Raw genomic sequence first — 23,146 nt, 5'->3', positions numbered from 1 at the left:
TTCATACTCTGCTTAGTGGCACCAGAAGTCAACTCATTCACCGGCAGCACAGTTCAAATATATGTGACGTCTATAGCCGTCAATGGCAGTTAAAATGAAGATATGAAAGAAAATTTACGGCTCAAGATTTTTCTTTTAAATCTGTAAAATACTATGGAGCCACTCTGAAGGACGGCAAGTAGATGAGCCGATTCCCCGAGCAGCTTCATCATGTCAACGCCAGCCAGTTGCGTTCCCAACAATAAACAAGACAATTGCCACGCCCACGTCAACTGGGAGCTAATCAACACCTCGTCTCAGGTTTACACCCGCCATGACGCCCGCATCTCCAGGAGCCGCCGCGCTGGCCACTTGACTGTGTCACGGCGGGGCGAGCCCGAGATCTGTCACCTCGCACTAACGTCAAAAAAACGTGCGGGTCAGTAAGGCGAGAGGAAGCCACGACACCTCCGTATCGGAAGCGCCGATCGGCAGGTGGCGACTCGATAAGAGGAAGGCGTCGGCGACACGTGAAGGGGCCGAGGATGAGGAGGATTGTTTGATTCCTCCTTCTCCCTGCAGGGTCAGTGAGGTGAAACATATTGCCAAGGTCACCATCCGCGCATTTGTGTAATGCGTGCCGAGGGCGTGCGGACTACAAAGCCGATCAGGCGTCTAAAAGCAGCCGAGGCATTGATCCGCAACCTTTAAGCCGCTTGTCGAGGGTCGGCTAGCCAGAGGTGGGCGGAGAAATAAGAAGGTCTCTTGAATATAGTATGAGTCCGTTAAAAGCTACAAATAGACATTCAAAATTCTCAATGGTCACCACGTCTCTGGGGCCCAACGATATCGCTGTCACCAAAAGCCACTAACCTTAGCATCAACCGCTAATCTGTAAACCGGAATATCTTTTAGTAAATTGCGTGAACGATTGAAAGATACTCGTGATATTTCCCTGCCACAAATCTAAAGCACACGTACGCTTCTGAGGAACGCGTTGGCGTCTTTATTAGCATTGTTTTTAGCATTAGCATTTTTAGCCAGCGGGAATGCCTTTTATTGTTGTCTTGTGTGACAATAGGAAAAAATATTGAAAATGGAAAACAACGGTTTAATGCTTTTCGTCATATGTTTAGCTTGTAATCTGAAATCGCCACTGATGATTAAATAAAAATAAAAAAAAGTTCCCTTCCGACTTTGTTTTTACACTCTTGGAGGCATTTTGGCACTGAAGCTGGTGCTGACGTTTTGTTTTATTTATATATATATTTTTTCCCATCAAAGAAAGCATCTTACATTTTGCGTCAATGCAAATGATGCCACACCCTTTCTTGCCTCAAACGGCGTTGTTGTGGGCAGATTTATTTCTTTTTTTTGGTAGTTGTTGGGGGGCATCACACCTCTTTGTGTGCTGCCTCTCATAGTTTCACCCTCCTCTCCCTCCCTGAGGCTATTTATAACCTAACAGCACTTTATGAATGTCCGCAGGAGCAGCATTACACAGCCTTGTGATACTCGGGCTGCATCTGTGTTCTTCTCAAAGATGGACGGGAAGCATCGCAAAGACACACACACACACGCGCGCAAGGGCTGGGCTAGGTAGGATGCTGATGGCGGGTCAGGTGGTGGTGGTGGTGGTGGGGGGTTAACTTGTCATGCAGCCTAGAGACCAAGTTTCACCATCTTATAGCTGACAATGTGATATCCCAATTGCTAGTTAGGAGGGGAGGGGGGGGGGGGGGTCGTGTGTGTGTGTATGGGGGGGGGGGGGGTGTTGGCAGGGGTTCATCAAATGTAGGCTGCAGCCCATTGAACAGATAAGCCATCTTTGCAGATGAGGCTGCCAATGTTATCGCAGCGGCCAAGATTAATATGGAGCCTCCATAAAGGTGCTGCAATCACATTCGCGGGACAATTACAATGTGATTAATGGCTAAATCCCTTCTGCACACACACACACGTACACACACTTACATGCTGATCATCTGATCAGATTCGGTTACCTGCAAAGGACGCGCCTTTCACGCCAGTCTTTCGGATGACTCTATTTTGGTCTAAGATAAAAGTCGCCGGAGCCTGATCTGTCATTCAAGGGCGCGCGTGGAAGAACTCACCTGCTGTGGTCCTCAGCGCCGCTGCTGCTGCCGAGCATCCTTTCGCATTTCCATTCGCGCCACAGCAAGTCCCAGCCAGCCCCACGGAGGAACGCACGCACACACGCACGCCGCCACTACCTCAAGTGCAACACCTTCATGCGTGGGAGCAAGGAGGGAGGGGGGGGGACCAGAGTAACGTCCTCTCCCGTAGCGATAGAAACCAAAAAAAAGAGACGAAACCAACGAGGGGACAGTGAAGATCCGTTTTGCACGACTCCCAGACTCTGCCTGCGTGCGTGCGCGCACCCAACGCTCCGTCCCGCAATGAGGAGAAATGCAAATGTGAGGTGGGATGGATGGAAGGACGGGAGGGAGGGAGGAGGGAGGGAGGGAGAGGAAAGAAGGAAGGAAGGGAGGGAGGATCCACTCCCACGCGTGACACACACACTTGTACAAAAGCCTCACTCACTCACTCACACAGTTTTTTTGTTTTTCATTCCACATTTTCTTTTGGAAGGAATGAAGCTTTTTTTTTTTTTTCTGGACTAAAATCAACCCACAGCGTTCATATCACGCACGCGCCCGCGTGTCCCTCACTGTCACCCCGATGAGCAAATAAAAGCAATGGAATCAGATTCAAGTCCGAGGTAAAGATGAGGAAGGAGGCGGGTGTAGTTCCACTAGCGACAGCCTGGTGGCACTGTGGGCTTCGGTTACTGCCCGTCTGATGCTTCCAGCGCGCGCTCAGTTTGACACACCAGTTTCATCGGCAGGAAGAAATAAAGAAATAGAGAAATAAACGTATCTGATGAAGTTTGTACATCCACAATTATAAGAGGCCCTGTGCAACGTCATTATTTAATTTATTCATCTGAATGTTAATGAACATGAATGTTTTTCAATGATTTATCTTTGGCATTTGAATGGGGGTGTGTAGACTTTTCCTATCTACTCTTCCTACCCTGGCCAGCACATTCCTCACTCCGTACCTTGCCGTCTACCGTTTTCGGAGCTCTTTCGTGTCGGATCAATCGCTTCCACTTTGCTCCGTCGTAGTGGATGCCTTCTGACGGCTTTGTAATCACGCCGCGGCGAGATTAGAAGAGGTTGGTGGGAGGACAGCAAATTGGAGCCGTTCCTCGGCTCTTCGTTAACGCTGGCGAAACCTCCGCTCGAGCTTCCGCGGGCCCATTTTGGAATGATTAGTCGGAAGAGGATCCAGCCAGGGTTTGAGCCGGTCGGTGCGAGTTCAATAGGAAACGCGAGAAATTCAGTCCTCATTACGGCCGGGAAGTGTGTTACAAGTCAAAGGCGTTTTTCCCTTTGAGAGTAACAAGAATAGTCAGTTAGATATTTGGAGACCAGATGAAAGCCTTCGCTAATTATAACGTGTCACCGTCTCCAGTTGGACTTTCTTGGAGGCATGCTGAGTGAGGAGTCAGGATCAAAAATAACTTTCTTACTCCAATAAAGTCGATTGGGTAAACAGATTGGGGAAACAGATTGGGGAAACAGATTGGGCCACTGATCAAAAACAAAACAAATTCACTTTAGTATCGATTTTGAATCATTTTGCCGCATTTTATTCTTCTCAAATTATTATTATTTTTTCTCCATGATTTTGGCCAAATATGACATGCAGATAAATCTCTCCTTTCCTATCCATCTATGGCTTAGCCATCGGGCAGCGTTAGATGAAAACTTGATGACATTTATAAAACGGCTTTGAAAGGTTTCCAACAACGTCACATTTTACCAAGAGTCATCTTCACGCCTCGGGGCGGGGAACGACAACAACAACAACAGCAACAGACCCTGTTCTGGGTCCATATGTCATCCGCTCTCTCCTTCACACGGCACAATTGTAGCACTAAAGTGTTTCTCTTGCAGTGTTAAACTGCAACGTTTCCGCCCGCCCGCCCGTTTGGGCGCGGACCCTCGGAGCCACCGAAGCCATTCAGGCGTCACAGCTACATGTAAATGTCATCAGCATCAGTTCACGCATGGCCAAGAGACTCTTGCCGGAGTTCACTGCGTGTTCCCTTTCACTTTAGGACTCTTTCCGTCCTCTTCTGGTGTGTGTGAAACAATTCCTCCAGGGAGGATGAGCTTCTTTCCAGATCACTAGGCAGACCTCAGCTGAGCAGATGTTGATGCTCAAAGGTAAGTTTGCAGTTACACTCCACTAAAAAGTCGATGGAGGATCCTGCCAGGAAATAGTTGCGCAATAATAGTCAACTTTTTAAAAAAAAAAGAAGGAAAAAGTCAGACGATTGCCGGGAAAGCATTCTTATATGCCAATAGTATATATAGAAATAGAAAAAAAATAAAATAGAAACGCTAGTTCCGCTAGCTTGACCACTTTTTCAAAAAGAAGTGTTAAGCACAAGGAAAAAGTCAGACGATTGCCAGGAAATAGTAGATATAAAAATAGAATAAAATATACAAACGCTAGTTCTGCTCGCTTGAAATAAGACTGGTATCGGCACCTGGTATCGATACTCACTGATCTCTAGAAAAAAAAAAAAACTTCAGTTTAACAAACAAAAAATCCCAATAATAATTACAAAAATAATAATAATAATGACTGCCTCGCCACACAAAATAGATCAAGGTGCTACTGAAATTATTAAAAAATTCTTATAAAAAACAACAACAAGTGTGATTCAAGAAAGCCAACATGAGGCTTGTTTTTATTTTCTGCTGTGGGCTATTGCGGTCCTTCTCCTCCTCCTCCTTGCCCAACGTAAAGAAGACAACCAAAAGGGTGACAATCATCTCCGTGAGGATGCATTTGATGAGCGGGCCGAGCTCTGGCGCGGCCAAGAAAGCGAGGTAACAAAGGAGAGTGCCTCCACGGCTTTTCAAAGCATCAATAATTCATTTGCTCGGCTCGGCTGTGTTCCTCGGCGCTGGCACGCACCTTCGCCCTTCATCCGAGCCCTGAAGGCTGTCACTCACAAACACACACACACTAAAGTGGCCATTGTTATCGGAGAAGGGCCATCATTTGCAAATCCAGGCGCTAGCCAGACGTTCTTGCGCCGGAGCTGGCCGATCAAACGCTAACAAGCGTCAATCGCTTGAATGGTGTCGACAGGCGATGAGTCACGCACGCCACGTCAGCTTAAAACATTTGGCTCTTGGAGTCGATGGCCAGCTTTCGTGTCTCAATTTCGTAAATCAACAAAATAAATGCTAGACAGAAGAATCTCGGAGAAATATTTGGCCGCTCGAGTGACAAAGAGCATGTTTACAAAGTGCTAAGGTGAGATCTCACACCTCGAGAGCAAAAGCAGCCCGTTTGTCGCCATAGCAACCGACAGTCAGTCAATCTTCGGGGACCGGGCGAGAGTCAGAGTCAAAGTTTTTTTGTTTGTTTTTTTTCCCCCTCAATCGACAGTCAGTCAATCTTCACATCAACTTTTATCTTACGACTTCTCGGCAAAGTCCAACCGTCCAACCAACGATGCAAATCTTACTCGCTCGTCGTTTGGGGTCATCAATGAATTGTTGTGGTGAATATATTGCCGGAAAGCTCATTACGGACGGTTGAATTATACATACCAGCTAAGACAGGCTTTTAATAAACGCGCTATCAATCGCTTGATGGGATTACTCATGCCAAATTTACAACCTCAAAGAATCTTCTGATTTGTATCAGTGAAGTTGAAACCATGGCGACCAGACAAAGCGCTGATGAAATAAGCTCCGCTCTCATAACCCTTCTCGGAAACAATCCTGGCTATTTTTTTTGATTTTGGGGTTCATCCATCGTCGGGCCTCCTCGCCTGTCATCTTTCAGCACAGACAATGGTTTGTTGACACCAGAGCCTCTTGTAAAAAATGTCGCCGCTTCTCCACATGCATTTAATCGGGCCCCGCATCGAATCCCGTCCCGGTTTTCCGGTCGTCGTTATTCCGAATGCTCCCGAGGTCACAAAGCATTCCGCACGGAAATATTCCAAACGGACAAATACGTTCAATCACTTGAGGTTGGAGGGAACGATGGGAAAATCGAATCAATGCTGATCATTAACGATCAATATTCAATCTCAGACAATTTAGAGCTTCCACAGAATCTAAATTTGTTTGAGCTTGAATTTGAAAAACAAACCTAAGAACCGGGGCCAAGTGTACTTCTGCTAGCCTGTGATGACATCATCCATTGTCAGGGTTTATCAATCAGCCAATCAAAATCAGACAAAAGCCACAGCGGTCTCGTCTCCACTGGCTTGATTTCCGGGGCATTTATGTTACATTCCAAGCAATGTCAGTCAAGCGGCGCCGTGTCGCGTCCGTTTGGAGGTCACCGGCGGGGGAACACTTGAAAACTAACATTTCTTTTTCTTGGTTTTTTTTTTTCCCTTCTAGGTCGGCGAGGATAGATGCATCCCGGATGCAAGAACAATTTCACAGCGGCGTGGAGATTCTCAGCAGAGCAAATAAACCCATTTAACCTCTTCAACCTTTTCTACCATGCGGAGGCAAAACGACAAACACATAAACGCACGCACCAATTCTGGAAGCCATGGCTACGACAAATATTGGACACTTCAATGTAGCTTTTTTTGTTGGGTTTTAGCAAATTGAAAAAAAAAATTAAATAAATACACCAAACAGAAAAAAAAAAAAAAAATGCTTTGAAACTTGTACGTTCCGCCATCTCATCAACGTTGGAACTTTGCTATTGTGTGATTCTCGATTGTCATTGTGCAAAAAGTATCCAAGCTCAGGGACGTGTAATTACGCGTTCCTCCGACATCAACGCTCGACTTTGTCGCCCATTCAAGATGAGATTGGCTCGTTTTGCGCCGACTCAATTGGCCCCATTGTAGCGATTCGTCGCTTCGCTGCTGCTGAATGAGACGAGATGCTCGCTCGTGATTTGATTTACCTTCTCGCCGCTTAGGCGAAAGGAAGGTGGGCGTCGCCGCGTTGAATTCAAATCAGCATGGCCAGGGAGGATTTGTAAATACTTAACTCTACTTTATTCATTGAGCACATGAAAAAAACAACTGCGGTAGCAACCGAGTGCTCTACATAATTATATAAAAAAAAGAAATCATCATATTTTCGCATTTATTTTCCTTCCGCGCATGCTTGTTACTCGGCAACGGACCTAATGTCTCTTTTTCTTGAGAAAAGAATATTCAAGTTGGTTTGTTATTTCATTTTGATATTTATTCTATTGGATCTTATATACGGCACTTTTGTCACAGCTGTGCACGTGCTCTATAAATAAAGTTGACTTGATTATTAAAGTAAGGCGAGCATGCCAGAGATTTTTTTTTTTTTTTTTTGGGACTGTGAATTATTTATAGTTGTTTGGTTTATTTATGTCGCGCAACGTCTCGGACATTCTAATTTGCGAGGCGCGATTGATTATGTGACACGCCGGTCCTGCCCACCTCTTTCCGGAGTGTGCCAAATGGAAATGAGCAGAGCCGATTGTGAGGAACTTCCATAAAGCTGGCGAAAAGAAAGAAGCTAATGATTAAAACTCGTAACGACCCTGAACGCGCCACCTGCCGTGCTGTCCGTTGATGCGTCTATTTTGCCCATGATTGATGACGCTTGGCGCTTTTCAATGATCTCCCGTCTCCAGATCATTAAGGTACCTTTTGGCTCCGGCGTGGGCGCTGTGACGCACGTCAGCGCACGTATCGGGAAAGCATCCTTCACGTAGCGCAGAAACAACCGGCAACAAATTGCCCCTCAATAGGCGGGCAGTAAATGACTTGTTTGGCAATCCATTGCATGATTGTGAAATGCAAAACCTTCGCTAATAAGACGTTTTCTTCCTTGGAAAAAAAAAAAAAAAAAGCATGCATAATGGAAGTCGGCCATTACATGTGCAATTAAGCAGCCTTGAAAAACTCAAATGCAATGTATTCATCTTCTTTTTTGCAAGTAGCTTACCTGGCGTCAACTTGCTGGAAGGGCAGAGCAGAAGCGACGACTGCTGCTTTGCAACTTATTGGCTGTATCTAATGGCCTTTTTTTTTTTTTTTAAGTATTTATATTTGTGGCTTGTACGGTTGCAGCCAAACGCGTCCAACGAGCCAGCACGGGGACACCTCATTTCGCAGATGTGCAGCTGACTGCGACTTGCCAACATCGAGATTCATTGACAGAATTCAAGCCAGCTTCCGGTCGCAGCTTCTTGCTGACACACGTCTACTCTACAAATGGAGAGAACTCAAATTAAATATCAAATTAAATACAAAATAAGTCAATAAATAGCAAGAAAAAAAAATCAATCATAAACATAATAAATAAATAAATTAGAATAATAAATAAAGCTGTGTGATCCCATTCAGCCCCAACTTCACAATAACCTGAAGAAAATAGGGGGAGAAAATCTGGTTGTAAATTTCGCCCTTTGCCACCATTAGAAATACAAGGACTGAGTTACTGGCTGTAAAAAGTACCCAATTACAGCAATTAACAGGCAACTGGCTCATTTTGCAGGCTGCTGTAAGACAGAGGCTTAGCTTCTTACAACAAGTGGCCCGTCAGGGTCCGGTCGCACAAACAAAAAGCTTTTTAATTAAAAAGCCGGGATTTTTTTCCTCATTTGTTTTCAACTAGCCAATTAGAGCTGCCGATGGAAGCTTCATTTGAGCCGCTCTGGACATCGATACCCTTTGGCAGCTGCCGCCATTTTATTGTGAATGTAACTCATCCGGCGAAATGTAGGGCATTTTCCCTTCGCCATAAATCACCCGTTGAACTTTGTTTTTTATTCCTAGTTGAATCCCCGCGCTCACCAGCAGGTAGTTGTTTCGACTATAATTTAAATCATCGGTGCTCTGTGAGCAGCGGTTCATTTGTGGGAACTGTAAAATTATGCAACCATAATCACAGGATTTGGGACTTGCTGAAAAAGTCAAAGCAATCTTGTGTGAATGACTCAAAGTCGTCACTTTAAAGCTGTATTAGGAAGCTGTCATCAAGTATTGCGAAAACAAGGATATCTCGGGGGGGCTCCACAAACCCAAAAGCCTGGGACCTGGAGGGGTCCAATCAAATTCCAGGGAGGAGGGGAGAAGCTCCACCAGTGGCACCAGGTAGGACTCAACAAGTTGAATAAATGACTTGAGGCAAATATGAGCGTCAACTTGCATTTCCCCCAAATGAGTGCTGCGTGTTTGTCAAAAAGCAACTCTGCGTGTTTGTAAATTGCTCCTTCAATTATGCTCGTTAGTCTTATCCCATAAAGCATTCACGTAACATGGAAAACACATTCTGATCAACACGCAGCCTGCCCAAAGGCAATTTGGGGAGCAGGCCTTGAAATGAAAGTCATCTAAGAAATGCATTTGTCAGACAGCCGTGGCGGCGGGACACGAAAACGCAATAAACACGCAAGCTAGCGCGCTAAAGCACGGATGCTCTCGCTGCAGTCACGGAAAGAGGGCGCACGAGGTGAACCGGCTCGCTTTGGCGCATTTTGTTTTTAAAACGGTGCACTAAATGTGTTAGATTAATAATATAATAAAATAGAATAGAATACAATAAAATAAAATAGAATACAATATAAAATAACATCTAATAATTATAAATATTATTATAAGTCGAGGTCTATGGAAGGAAAATGAAAAATTCAAAGTAGCCATCTTCCGACATTGCCTGCGGTTCCTTGGCTCCTTCTCCACGTTTTGCAAACCATCTCTTGATGCGGAATCCGTCTCTCTGACTAAGCCGCTACCGGTAGCGGGTGGCTTGACCGAAGGCCGCTGACCTTCATGTTGCTGATGCTTTGCAATCACTTTAAAAGCTCACTTTATACACCACAAAAACAGATTAAGCCTTTACAAGAGGAAGTTTCCACTCACACACACTGACACACGCAAAATCTGCTGCCAAGCTAAATCCTACAAACGGCCCGAGACGCTAAACTATTTGATAGCTCTACTCAAATTCCGGCACTTCCAATCCTCCCGGTTCTGACTTTCTTTTTGTGACTGCTCGTTCATTTAGCGAACGCCATTGTGTATTTTTATTTTTTTTTGAACTGAATATGATCCCAGAGTGAGGACGTTTCAGATATGAGATGAACGAGCAGCGAATATCCATTTAAAGGCCTGTTAAAACACACATCATAGACCCGAGAGATTAATTCAGTTCGACATTTTAATATCACTCAAAATAATGAGGCGCACACACACACACACGGACGACTAATTGTATGAAAGCCAATGCCGCCATTTTTCATTTTAGACACAAAACAGCATCAAGTATGTGGTTAGCCATTACCACGGCAACCGTCTAAAGTAAAGATTTGCAGTATGTTCGGCATAAAAAGGATTTTTGTTGCTATCAAAAGTGAGTCTTTGATACGTGACTTTGCGGCCACAATAAGTTGGAGCACGAATCAAAGAAGCTGCAAAGCCGATAGAAGAACGATTCCTTTGGAAGGCTGACCTTGGATTCTCGTGTGGAGTCGTGCAGCCCGGATTAGGAGAAATCTTCGGCAAACACACATTTTGCTCCGAGAGATGGGCGCCGCCTGTTTTTCTCCCTCAGCTTTATTACGGAAATGCAAAACAAGGCGAGTTGCGAAGTGCGCAATCTTTGCCTATTGACAGCGCTGCGGAATAGGAGGGGGTCTTATCGTTTTTCTTTCCCTGCCAAAAACTAGGTCAAGCTCAAAGCTCTGTTGGAAGAAAAGACTTGCAAAAGTCAAGCGACACTCACGGACTGATCTGCCCATACATTTACGGACTTCTGTTTCATGTTTTTAATTGTAATGTACACAAAACACTACGATTCACCCTTATAAAAAAGACTCAGACTATCATTTTGACCTGCAGTATGCAAGTTATCTTTGAGACTCGGAAGCTGTGCTCACTTAAAATACAAAAGGATGCAACGTCGCCCTCTACAGGGATCTGTTAGTCATTGCAATCATTTATATTACTTATTATTTACTATTATTCTTATATTAAATTATATTAATGTAAAGATTGTCGCAGTCAGCAGTTGAAAAGCGAACTTGCACGTCATTGGCAGTAGACGTTTGCGTTTCAGTTTCTGTTGCAAAAGTATTAAAACGGCATCCCAATTCCTTTGTTTTAGTCGTATTCTGAATACAAGTATGATGAAAATTCGATTCTGAATATTTCATGGTAACTCGCGACAAAGCAGCTTCTACTTTGCAGATGAGCAAAAGTATCGGAACAAGTGACGGGGTGGGTGTTTCGAGTTTGCCAAATTCAGTTACCGACATTGAAAGTTGAGCTTGTGCGTGATAAAAAGAAAGTCTGAGCTCAACAACAACACACACCCGAAAAACATTTTGGGTCAGCAGCATTCCGTGTGGTCTAGCGGCTCAGCATCAGAACATTAGCGCAGGGCGTGAAAAGGCTTTGCAAGATCTCCTAATCACTGAAGCGTACTTTACAGCAGTCTTGTAATGCTTTCATTGGCTTTTCCGCACACCAGCTGCTCCAAAGAATTCGCAAGGACTTGGTTCGGATCAAATACAACGTTGGCAACCTGTTGTTCGCCACCAAAAGGAATAAATAGCACAACGGCCGGACTGAATGGAGGCTGCGTGGCACCGGCGTGAACAAAAGAAGCCATCTGCAGCCTCGGCTTGGCCACCAATGAAGCATTGGAAGAGGTTGGAAACCATCAAAAATAATATGAAATAATTATAAATAATATGAAATCGTTCACCGCCAGTTGTTTTCAAAGCCAAGTTGCCGATCTCTCGCCAGGAAAAAAAAAAATTTGAACAGTAAACCCAAAATATGACCAGTTGACCCAAAATATGACTTTCTGACCAAAAAGCAGAGACAATGACAATTTTATGTAAATCTTCCAACATGTCTTCCTCATCACGATGAGCTCAGTTTCCTAATTTTTTAAACTCCTACGGAAAAGTTGCACCGATTTCAAATCCCCAAAACGCAACAGCGCCATCTACAGGCAACTATAAGTCATTACGGTGGTTCACAATGCTAAATTTCACAAACAAGCCCACTGAGACCCTCTGCCACATCTAACCATTCAAAAAAACATGCTAGCAACATTCCAGGTGGCAAATATAAACACGTCACATCAAGTCTAATTGTGTCTTCCAAACAAAGAAAAAACTTTTAAAAAGTCACATCTCAGGGTTTGAGAGAATACATTCCAAAATCTCTACTTTTGTCCCAAACATGTCTTTTTCCTGCCCTCTGATAGCACCATTTGACCGTACTCAAAATATTCTATGATGAAGAAAAAAAAATAATCGGTCTTGTTCCCGTCTCATACGTCTTCAGTCAGGCGGAAGGCCGTCCGTCAGTTTTACTGCATGTCGACCTCCCCTCGACACGGCGCCGATGACTGATGGGCCTAAGTGCGACTAAATAACTACGGCGGGGGATGATAAAATCGTGAAAACACACACGGCGGCCAGGAAATTGCCCATTTTCAAGCCATTGACACAAAGGAGCCCAAGTGATAGCACAAGAAAATGTCTGGGCCACTCCATAGGGAGACGGTTCCAGTCTACTGGACAAAAACAGCAACCTAATAGGTCCATTTTTTTTTTTTTTGGGTGTCCTTTAGGGGGTCAAAGCTAAACTGCGCTCAAAGACGTTTGCGGCGGAATTAAGGTGAGTAACTCAGGCAGTCCATTCAGACGCAGTGTAATCAAACAAAGTCGGGTAATGAGGACTACTAAATCTCAAGGAAAATACTTTCCCGGGGCTTAACGAGCCAATGGAATATCAATGACCGGGGCTTACGACAATTCGGAAGTGAAATAATAGCTGAGAATTTTTTTTTTTCTCGGTAGTGTCGCTTGAAGCTTTCTGGTGTCACCGACCGAGATGACGCGGCTTGACGTTTTCACAAAAGCAAATGATGGAATTCAATGTACTCCCATGGTGCATGCGGCGCACAAGCAAGTGTGAAAAATGATTTAAAGGCTCCTAAATAAGTGTATCTGTGTGTTGTCAGAAAGTGTCAAATCACTTTTGGGAGAATCAGGAGCTCAGAGATTAGCAAGCAGCTTTGCTTGGGGCCATGTGCTAAATTGATGACATTCAGCCAGCCGGACAAGTTGAGAAATGCAAAATAGGGCTTCGAAATGCTTCGACATTTTTTTTTTGCAATGATCGTGAGGAAAAGTAACAACGATTTAAAAGTTTGGGTTCAATTTGAAACGATGGATTCTTTAAGTTCTCAGCATTCTGTTCCTATCTATTGCAAAACATATTTACAGGTAATATTTGAATGATTTGCGGCCAGACAATGCAATAAAAACAATACAGTAAGTGTGGTGTCCAACATAAGGCTCGGGGACCATTTGAGTCCCTGCGACACAAATACAATGCACCCGAGATGTACAACTACTAAATTGACTTCATTGGGCTTTAACAGATATGCAACAAAACTATATATGGCTAAAACAGTCAGCGTGGATTCAAGACGGCCTCTGTGTTCTGCCCGAGCGGTGCGGCGTTACTTACAGGAAGGAAGTGTGAGCGTGCTGCTTCTAACGTGGCGCAGCAGCTGACGGCTGTGCAGAAGAGCGAGAGGAGAGGCGGCCAATGATGTGTGCTGGGGTCCCGTTAACCCACATTGCCTCCCTGCGGTCTCATGGCCTCTCCCACCAATGGGCGACCTGCACAAGACACAATTTGTTACATGAAAATGATGCTGTCAAGTCAAACACTCGGGGCAGCGGGAAATGCTCCTTTGTGGAGATTCAAAGTCAACACAGTCCTGGTTCATTTGAAACATGAGCAGTTGTGAGAGGGTGTGCACACTTGTGCAACTACATTCAGTTTTATTTTGACTTCCCCTCCTAAGAACATGTGTTGTTTCAACTGAAATGGGCAAGTTAGAGTTCACATGAAAATAGGAAACGTTTTTGAAACTAGTTATTGAATATTGAGAATTGATGTCGATTATTCCGTCGATTCATCGGGAAAAAAAAAAGTATTTTACATGAAGATCTAGTTTTCCTAAAACCAATTTTTGTGGTTAGGGTTAGTGACTTAGAAAAAAAATCAATCAATCGAATTAATCGCAGATTTTAACAATCGCCGATTAATTGGATTTTTTTATCGATTATGTGTTGGTTAATCACTTAAATTTGACGCCTCCAATTGGCCAAATGCTTTGTGTTGACATCTCGCCTACCGGACGCGTCTTGTGCCGTGACGGCAAACGTACACATACATAAGCGACGCCATAGAATTATCCCACCACGAGTGAGCGAGCTCTTTGAAAAACGCCGCCTTGGCTCTCCACTTGTCGCCAGAAATAAGCACATGCTCCATTTCTCTCTCTGCGGGTGCGAGACGATCATGCTTTGGCAATGTACGAGAAAAAAAAATAAAAAATAAAGACGTCGTCCGCAGCGGGAAGGGTCGGACACCGCCGCCGATGAATTATTCATCGATGGCGGGAAAGATTTGACGTGAAAGAGATTTGTACATTAACGACGAGCCGGAGCCAGCGTGATATGAAAAGCTCACATTTAGTAAATGCTAATGCAGTTAAATGTGAAGCCATGAACTTTTGCTTACTAACATCTGCGCTCGAGTCATTTGTCTGCACTAATAGAGACACCTTGTTCTTCCTCGGCAAGATGTTGGAGCCTTCAGCCGCCTCATTAGTGGCACAACAATTACTTTACGAGTGTGATATCTGGCTGTGCCGCTTTGCTAGCTTCTGCAAATGTCACATTCCAAAATGCCCCGGCTCGCAACTAGCGAGACTTAATTGTGCTTGCTTGCGTTCACGTAATATCGTGGTGATGGGAACTGATGCTTTTTTTTTTTTACTTTTTTTTATTTTGTGACATATTTAAATAAAATACAAATTATTTAATAATATATATATATTTTTGTTTATATGTTAGAAGATATATATGTATATATATTATTTATATGTTACAATCTATTTTTCATGATATTAAATACAAAAAGGGCGGCAATGACTTTCCTTGTTAGCTCACAGTTGTGCTCGACAAGGTGGGCACGTAATGGAGCAAGGACGCGATGAAGCACCAGAGGAAGGAAGACGTGTCAGGCCCGCTGATGCTGAATTTGCAAATACATTGTCGGCGCTCCGATGAAACACAAAAGTCGAGTATTTTAAGAAGCGAGTGGAGCGGAGCGGAGCGGCTGATGGGGCGGGGTGAAACTCAGCACGTTTGTCTCGCTCGCCGCTTGAAAGACGTCAGCTTGGCCATGCAAAAATTATTCCCGCCGCTTCGTCACACCGCGGAGAATTTCCGCTCTCGCTGCTTCTCCGAATAGAAAAGCGGTGGGAGTGGCGACGAAACAAAGATAAGAACGCTAAACTGACATTTTAAAGATGGCAGCCTAAGCACATTTGCTATTTGCTTGGAATGAGTCCGCCACATTCAATTCCAGTCAATCATTTTTGCTTTTTTAGTCACAAAAAGAAATGTGACGTTGATTCGGCGATGCCAACAGAACTGAAACGAAAATTTGACAAGCTTTTAAGTCTTCCGCTGTACACGTGCAACACCGGTGACGAGGTAATTGACACGTTTTGAAAAAAAAAAAAAATGATGAGGATTCTTGCCGTACGATAACACGTAAGAAATGCACGCCTAAGCAAAATGGGGCTCAACGGCATCAAAGCTCTCCAAGAAGAAAAAAATAAAAACTTCGCAGTTTCTATCGTGAGCTTTCCATATCACCTCCGTAAGCTCAAGTTTTTGCAAGCGAGAGCTTGAGACTTGCCCCCCCCCAAACCCCCCTCGCAGTGTCTGTGACAAGATTAGGCTATCTCTCCGTGTGCACATGGATGACTGACTCCTCGGGGCCGGTGGCATGGCTCTGGCATCCTCCGCGCTCCGACCCCAGGCGCCAAACATTTCTATTTTCAACAGGATTAGCCCTCACCCGGAGCCACCCGATAGGCCAGCGCGTCACCCGGGCGGAGGCGGCGCCGCCCCCGCCACGCCCGAGGAGAATGCGGGCGTCGTGGGTGACAGCGCCGTGGATCGGGTGAACGAGCAAACCTCGGAACGGCTCCAGCTAGCAGACTCGGGCGGTTTGCGTTTTTTTTTCTTTCTATTGGGCACGAAAAGGTTTCATGGTGGAGCTACCTGTGCATTCATCTGATTATATATGCATTTTTTTCCCCTGCCAAAGTATTTCAATCGACAAAAAAAAACGAAGTGCAAAGCTTTTTCTTATCTCCATTTGAAGGCGAGACTTTCTCAGTGCTTTCTTCATTACACCAATATTCTCCCTTTATCTCGCCTCAGTAATCCCAACCCGCAAGGCTTCAAACAAGAGATTTGCCCCCCCCCCCCAAAAGAAATTTAAAAAATGGGGCTTTGCAAGGATTTTTGCGAATTTCAAATGTCTCGTTTGACAATCTGATTCTTTTTTTTTTGAATTGTCTGTTGCTACGACGCTTCTGCTCAGAGGTGGCAAAAGCGGTTGAGAGTTTTCTTTGCTCTTCTTGTCTCTCAACAATTAACATCTTCAAGATGCCTCCCAGCAAGGTACTTAACCTCCACTGCACTCCGGGGACTCCTCATTGACCTGCTTGCTTGCTACTGTGCTCACAGCCTCGCAGGCAAGGGGAGGATTTTTTTTTTCAAGAAGGGGAGGGGGTAGGAGGTATAATTGGAATGGTAAACCTTGCTTAAGCACTAAACGGAATTTTTAATTATCAGGCAAAAGAGTAGGAAAACGCAAAGTCATTTCCGACGGTGGCTATTTACTGCGCTTGTTTACGATGTGAAGTAGGAGCCACGGGATGATTTACAGTCGCGGGCCTTCGTTGTAATTAAGCCGCTTGTCTCCCGGGGAAACGGCGACGATCACCGATGGGCTCTTTCGATAAATGACAACCGGCAGAAAAAAAATAAGTCAACATTTTATGACGCTCGTGAAATTAAATATACAATGAAAGAGAAAAAAACCCCATTATAAAATAATAAAAAATTGAATTAAATTAAAAAATGAAATGAATAAAAAATTATTACGCTCATGAAATCAAATATACGTTGTAAGATGAAAAAATAACATAAAATAATGAAAAAATTTTTTTTAAATAAATTTGATTTTATTTTTTATTACGATTGTGAAATCGAATAGACTTTAAAAGAGATGACAATATCAGATGAATCAATTCGGCACATTTCCATCAAGTGGCGCATCAAAAGCCGCTTTAAGGGTGGAATGACGTCATGAAGTGATCTGCCCGTGCAGCGAACCGACACGAAATTTTGCGGGATGTTCAGCCATGAAAACACAACCGCAAATTGAAGGAAGACATCCATTACGCAAAGCGGAAAACAAGCGTGCAGGTATTTCAACGTTAATGCAAATTTCAGCTTTGTGTCAGCGCACAATAAAAGAAAACACAAATCAACTTTGCCCTCCAGACAATTTGTGACACGCCAAAGTAATTACGGGCCGCCGCAGCCTTTCATGGTTCGTGACTCCTGCCCCCTTCGTAGCCTTTTTGGGAGTTTGTTTGAAAGTACAACATAATCAAGGTAATTAGATCGACCTAGCAAAGTTTGGGTGATAGTCATTTTCGAGGCGCCGGGGCCAGAGAAGAGAGGAAAGAGATACCACTTGGCGGCTGTCATGTCAAAATTAGGGAGGGCAGCAAATGGACCCAGATAAAAAGTCAGTGCCAAGGGAGCCAAGCAGGTCAAGTACGGTTTCATTAAATGATAAGCCATTAATCAATTAATCAGTGGGGAAAAAGGGCTCGGGCAACGTTACAGAGTTAATGATTTGACTTTGATTTTGGGAGGTTACCAAGATCAGATTTGAATCTTTACCAATCATTCTCAAGTCTGAAACAATCTTGAGCCATGACAAGTGATTATTGTGGAAAACACAACATGACTTTTGCACAAAAAAACAACAACCACTTTTTGCTTGATGTTATATGTCCTGCTAGCATCGGCTAATAGCATAGTCAGCATTTGTGTCTGTGGCATATTAGTACAAAACAGATTGCTTTTTTTCTTTGATATTGGGATGAATGGGGCAGAAAGACGAAAAGAAAAAGTTGACTTTGGAAACATAAAGATTCATGTACTGGCGGAGCTAAAGGGGGGGCCGTGAGGGCACTGGCCTCCTGAAATATGCTTGGAAGTGCCTATATGAGAGAGAGAGAGTGATATTTATTTATATATACAGACACAAACACACCTCCTTTCGGAAAGAGTAATAATCAGTGAAAAAATGTGCTAATCTGTCTCTAAAGCCGAATGAGTCGCATTCAAACACACCAATAAAGCTGTCCACATGGTCACCGAGGAGTCAATATTGAATTTCTCTTGCATCGCGGCAGAATCGTTAATGTTCCGTGCACCGGCGTCTAAGAATCTTCATTATAAGAACACTCTTAATCTTGAATGCAGTATTTTGATTTGAATTTGAAAGGACTAAGAATGAAGCTACAAACAACGGGCTCCCGCATCAAATCAGCTGATTTTGTCAAGACTGGAGTGCCCGGACCGATGTTTCTGTGACGGATCTTTGACGAGCTTTTCCTTCAAGCGTCCTTATCACAAAGGGTCGGGAACATAACATTGCTTTCTGCTGACTCAGCAGCTACCCCTGCTATCGCCAATATATCATGTGTCTCTTGGCTTCAAGTCGTCCGCCCCCCCCCCCCCCATTGTTTTTTTTCAATTTCCGAGCCAGTCCATTATGGTGAGTAAGCAAGTAAAAACAATCAGGCTTCATCGCCCACATGTAAACAAAAGGAATAATTCAGGAGGACATAAAACCCTCACGGTGTCTTTGGAGATGATTTGATGGTGACGCCGACTCGCGGCATTTATTTGCATTCTTCAAGTGATCCCCTGTGGAAAATTTGCAAGCGTTTTACATATGACACAGAACAATATTCAAACATTTGAAGTCAGAGGCGTTTCGTTTGACAATTACCGATTAAATAAGGAGTAAACGATGCTAAAGAGGCTAAAAGCTGTCAATTGAGACTCATTTCATTTGCATAGAAAAGTACATTGAGTGGAGCAGATGAACGTTTGAGTTTGAAATAAATGCGTCATGTCAAGAGATGTCCGCCTCTTGACTGGATGGGGCTCACGAGCGAGACGGAAAGACGACACCAGGCTCGAAAATGCTGACGGATTTTTTTCAATGTGCTGAGGAAAAAGCTTGCAAGTACAAGGATGGCGGAAGATACCATCGGATTAAAAAAATGGGGGTGTGGTTTGCATTCAAATAAATAAATTGTATTTCAGTAATGTACAATTGGGTTGAGTTTTGCTAAGGCTAAAAATGCAACAAAAAAAAAAAGCTCACAAGCCAAAAAAGTCTCGATCGAAACATCTCGTCATAATCTCAACTTTGACCTTCTACCTCTAAGATTTGGTGCCTTCGTAAGGAAAGAAACAAGCTTGTCAATTTTGTTTTCTATCCAGTAAATGGCGAGTCCTTGATGATGACCTGCGTGTTGATCAATAACCTGATTGGCAATCAGTTTCAGATGAACCAATCAGAAAGTGCAATGCTTAACATAAATAATAAAAGTAATCTGATCGTATTTCAGACGAGATCCATGCTGGAGAACCCACCCGAGATTCCCGTCCCCCGATCTCGGCGGGGTCTTATCGTGCGACGGCGCATCAGATAAAGTCCTGAAGGGACTCTCGGGGTTTGGCCCGTATGGATGGAGCCCGATGAAACGGTGGAGGAGGGCGCTCGATTCATCTCTCTCTCTTAGGGAGATAAGCGCCGTTTGTCAGTCTGATTGACGTATCAAAGAAAGGCGGCCGATGCCATTGGGTGACATCTGAAAGGCTTTTCCAGCCTCGCACCAGACTTTCTGCTTTCTGATGTAAACAAGCAGGGGATACGCTTTCCGTCCCAACAAAAAGGGGATAAAGGCAATTCAGGTATATCTTATTTTGGGCAGCCCGTTGGAATCAACTCTTGGGGTTTTTTCTTTTCATTCTCTTTAGAAGGACGCGAGACAAAAAAAGAGCTCGGGCTGAATGCTGATTAACTAAAGTGAAGGCGCTTGAATCTCAAAGTGGCATCCGGAAGGAATCAAAGCTGTCATGTGGGGAGAAAAAAAAAAAAAAAAAAAAAGTGTTTATCAAGAGGCTTGTTGACCCCGAGGCATCGCGAGTGTATAAAAGACAGAAAAGGAAAAGAGCGAGCGAGGCCTGCAACAAAATGAAAATCTCACAAGTCAATATTCGTAGTCTTTAATAATAAGGCATAAAAAAAAAAATCAAGAATTGATCAAATGGCTTGACAATCCTCCCTATAAGTACATCGTGGCTATCGATGTCACATGTCGCTACAGAATGATGATACACACACACACACACACACACACACAAAAAAAAATTCAAACGCTCGTCTTGCCAGTTTCACACAGCCTGCCCACGGCGGGCGCCAGAGATCAGCGCACCCATCTAAAAATTCGATTATCCCGCTTTTTGTGTCGACGTTATCTCTCCTGTTGTATGTGTTGAAAGAAAAAAAAAAAAAGCCGCATGTTCTCACATCATCACGAAAAGTGTCGACAGCATCCGGAGATGAATTAGCCTCGCGGATCCCCGGTTTGAAAGCGCATCCGGTGACAGACGTAAAAAGTTCTCTCGAGTCCTTACAAAGCTCGTGGAGGTGTCGGCACCTCACACGTTCGCAAGCCGTCAAGAAAAAGCTGTGAGACAAAGTTGCACTCAAGGATGTAAATCTCAAAATATTATATTATAATATCTGCATTTTTGCTATTGTTGTCATGTTAAAGGCCTTTAGCATTTCAGAATTGCGTAATCCAAAAAGTCACTCAGATGTATGGCAAAAATATTACAAAATTTAAAAAAAAAAAGTCACTCTTGTGATCATTGTAATAAGATTAATCAGTCAGCAAATTAGCAGCTTAGTTGTTCAAAGCTAAAGTCATCAATGCTATCATCAAATGGCTGTGTGTTATTTAATCTTCTTCTCTAAACACTGATCGACTTAAAAAAAAAATCCTCCGGGGTGTTTGGCAACAGCTCTGAAATAAAGATGATTTAAAAGAAAGGTTTGCTCATTTGATACAATCTTAGCATCTTTGAAGCGTTGTATTAGTTTAGCGCTAGCTAGTTTAGGCGGGCGTCAAGGTGACCGGCGAGGTGTCAAAAAATGTGATGCACTAGTCTCAAATCAAATTACACACAAACACTTCAATCGATACGCATCCAAGTGCCAGAGATGGATTTTTGTCCTATTTATTTTGGTGGGACTATTGCTTCATAAATCAGGTGTTTGGTTTTTCGATACTCGTGTTTAGTGTTTGTCAAACTAAGATTGAATCAACAAAAATGTACAGCCAGCATTCTGCCTCGGAAATTCACAAATACACTTTTTGTCACAATGTTTCAATTTTTCTCCTCGTAAGCTTATAGCAAAATGCTAATGCTAAGCATGATTCAACCAAGAACTTGCGATTCAGTTTGGACATGGGTTGTATTTCTTTCTTATCGTATAAAAACGCTCAAAGTACGAGTGTAAGGACGTGTTATGAAGACACTTTTTAGGGTTGTGAGGAGTAATTTAGTCGCAAGCCACTGTGATAAAGTAAATGACCAACAAAGAGTGCTAACGATGCTAACCGAACGCTAATAAAGTCAAATCAATAAGTTCCAAAGTGCCAACATAACTTGCCACCGTTATAACCTCAAAGTCTTTCCTTGGGGACAGCAAAACGTCTTTTTTGCTAAATAGACCGAAATTATATTTCATTTACAAACAGAAATAGCATTTTTTATAGCGCCGCAGTTAAAAAGTTGGCGGTTAAATACGACATCAAGCCGGCCATTAAAACTTTCTTGCTGAGCACTCATAACGAGACCTCCGACATTCACTCTGCCACGTTTTCATGATGACCCAGCGATTCCGACCGAGCGACACCAAAGGAACTTAATCTCGATTTTGACCTGGACCGCTACCAGAACAAGTCAGTGGAAGAACGGAAGCCGACTGAGTAGTAATGAAGTCCCTGGCCGGATGCTTGGCTAATGTCAGACCTGCCTCCTCCAGTTAAAATGAGGAGCTTCTAGTCTCCTCTATCCTCGCTACTTTACAATCTCAAAGCTTGAGGGATCTCTGCTAGGGAGGGAACGAGGGATACTATTTATAGCAGGTGCGACAAGGCTTCTTGTAAATAATTACCCCGGATGCTGTGGCAGCTGCCAGCCGATTGGCTCGTGGCGTCAAACGCACGCCGGCGTCACAAAACGTCACGTCCGCACGGACCCGAGGACTCGCCGCATCATTACGAGGTAGGAGTGATGGGCCGGCTTGCAAATGAAACCCACAAGATTGTTTGCGTGGAAGTTCACCCAGAGGAATCACGCAGAGGACAATATGTTTCGAGAAAATTACTCAAAGATGTAAATTCGGACACGGGCAACCCTCGTTATTTCCCGCGACTATTCCCCGAGGCTGCGGCTGTAAACAAGAATAGGATCTCATATTTGAAGAAGAGGAAGTTTCACAGCAGAAGGTCACCTAAAGTTTGCCCGACAACAGACACGAATGCAAATCAGAAAGAGGAATTCAGCTAAAAGGGGTCAGCGGAGGACTATTTGCCGCTGGTATTTATTTCATTCGAGTAATTTGGAAAGCTATGCAGTCATTTGGGAAACACTGACTTTTTTTTTTTTTGCTTCTTAATTAGCTTCACCTCCCTGCATCATGTATTTTTAAGAGTATCATTTTTGCGGAGTGAGTGGAGGATTTTTATTAAGGAGCGGTAGTTTGCATTATTAAATGCTTAAGTCTACCACCCTGTCAGATAATTTGGTTTTTGTTCTTTTTAATCCTAAAGCATTTTTTTAGGAATGTACCACAGCACTATTTTTCAGATAATAGTACAAGTATTCACCCTCACAATAAATACCTAAAGTATCTAAAATAATTTGACACCATGACAAAAAAAATATAAAGTTCTTTCTTACTGATGCAAACGATGAGCAAATGACATTTGCTTTCTGGCCAGCTACCCTGACAATGTTGGTAGAACTCGCTGCTCTCAGCTGAACTTCTTTTCTTTTCCTTTCAGCTTGTGTCAAAACCTGA

At 43.6% G+C, this 23,146-nt stretch overlaps 1 protein-coding gene across 12 annotated transcripts in view; it reads right to left on the bottom strand.

The window, feature by feature from the left end:
• The window catches only part of lingo1a (leucine rich repeat and Ig domain containing 1a), a 155,235-nt gene that overhangs the window by 12,469 nt on the left and 119,620 nt on the right, over window positions 1–23,146 (bottom strand). For 8 of the 12 annotated variants that reach the window (XM_085914383.1, XM_085914387.1, XM_085914391.1 and 5 more), the window contains one exon: window positions 13,547–13,701. The gene's annotated coding sequence lies outside the window, so the exon portion shown is untranslated. Of the gene's footprint in view, window positions 1–7,696; window positions 8,261–13,546; window positions 13,702–23,146 lie in introns of all 12 variants that reach the window. The other 4 variants (XM_085914385.1, XM_085914388.1, XM_085914384.1 and 1 more) reach the window with 4 other exon arrangements.

Source organism: Syngnathus leptorhynchus, chromosome 6 (genome assembly GCF_054491065.1).
Source record: "Syngnathus leptorhynchus isolate UIUO chromosome 6, UIUO_Slep, whole genome shotgun sequence".
NCBI classification, from domain to species: Eukaryota; Metazoa; Chordata; class Actinopteri; order Syngnathiformes; family Syngnathidae; genus Syngnathus; species Syngnathus leptorhynchus.
The sequence above is the reverse complement of the archived record's forward strand: the minus strand, read 5'-3'. Positions and strand labels throughout refer to the sequence as shown.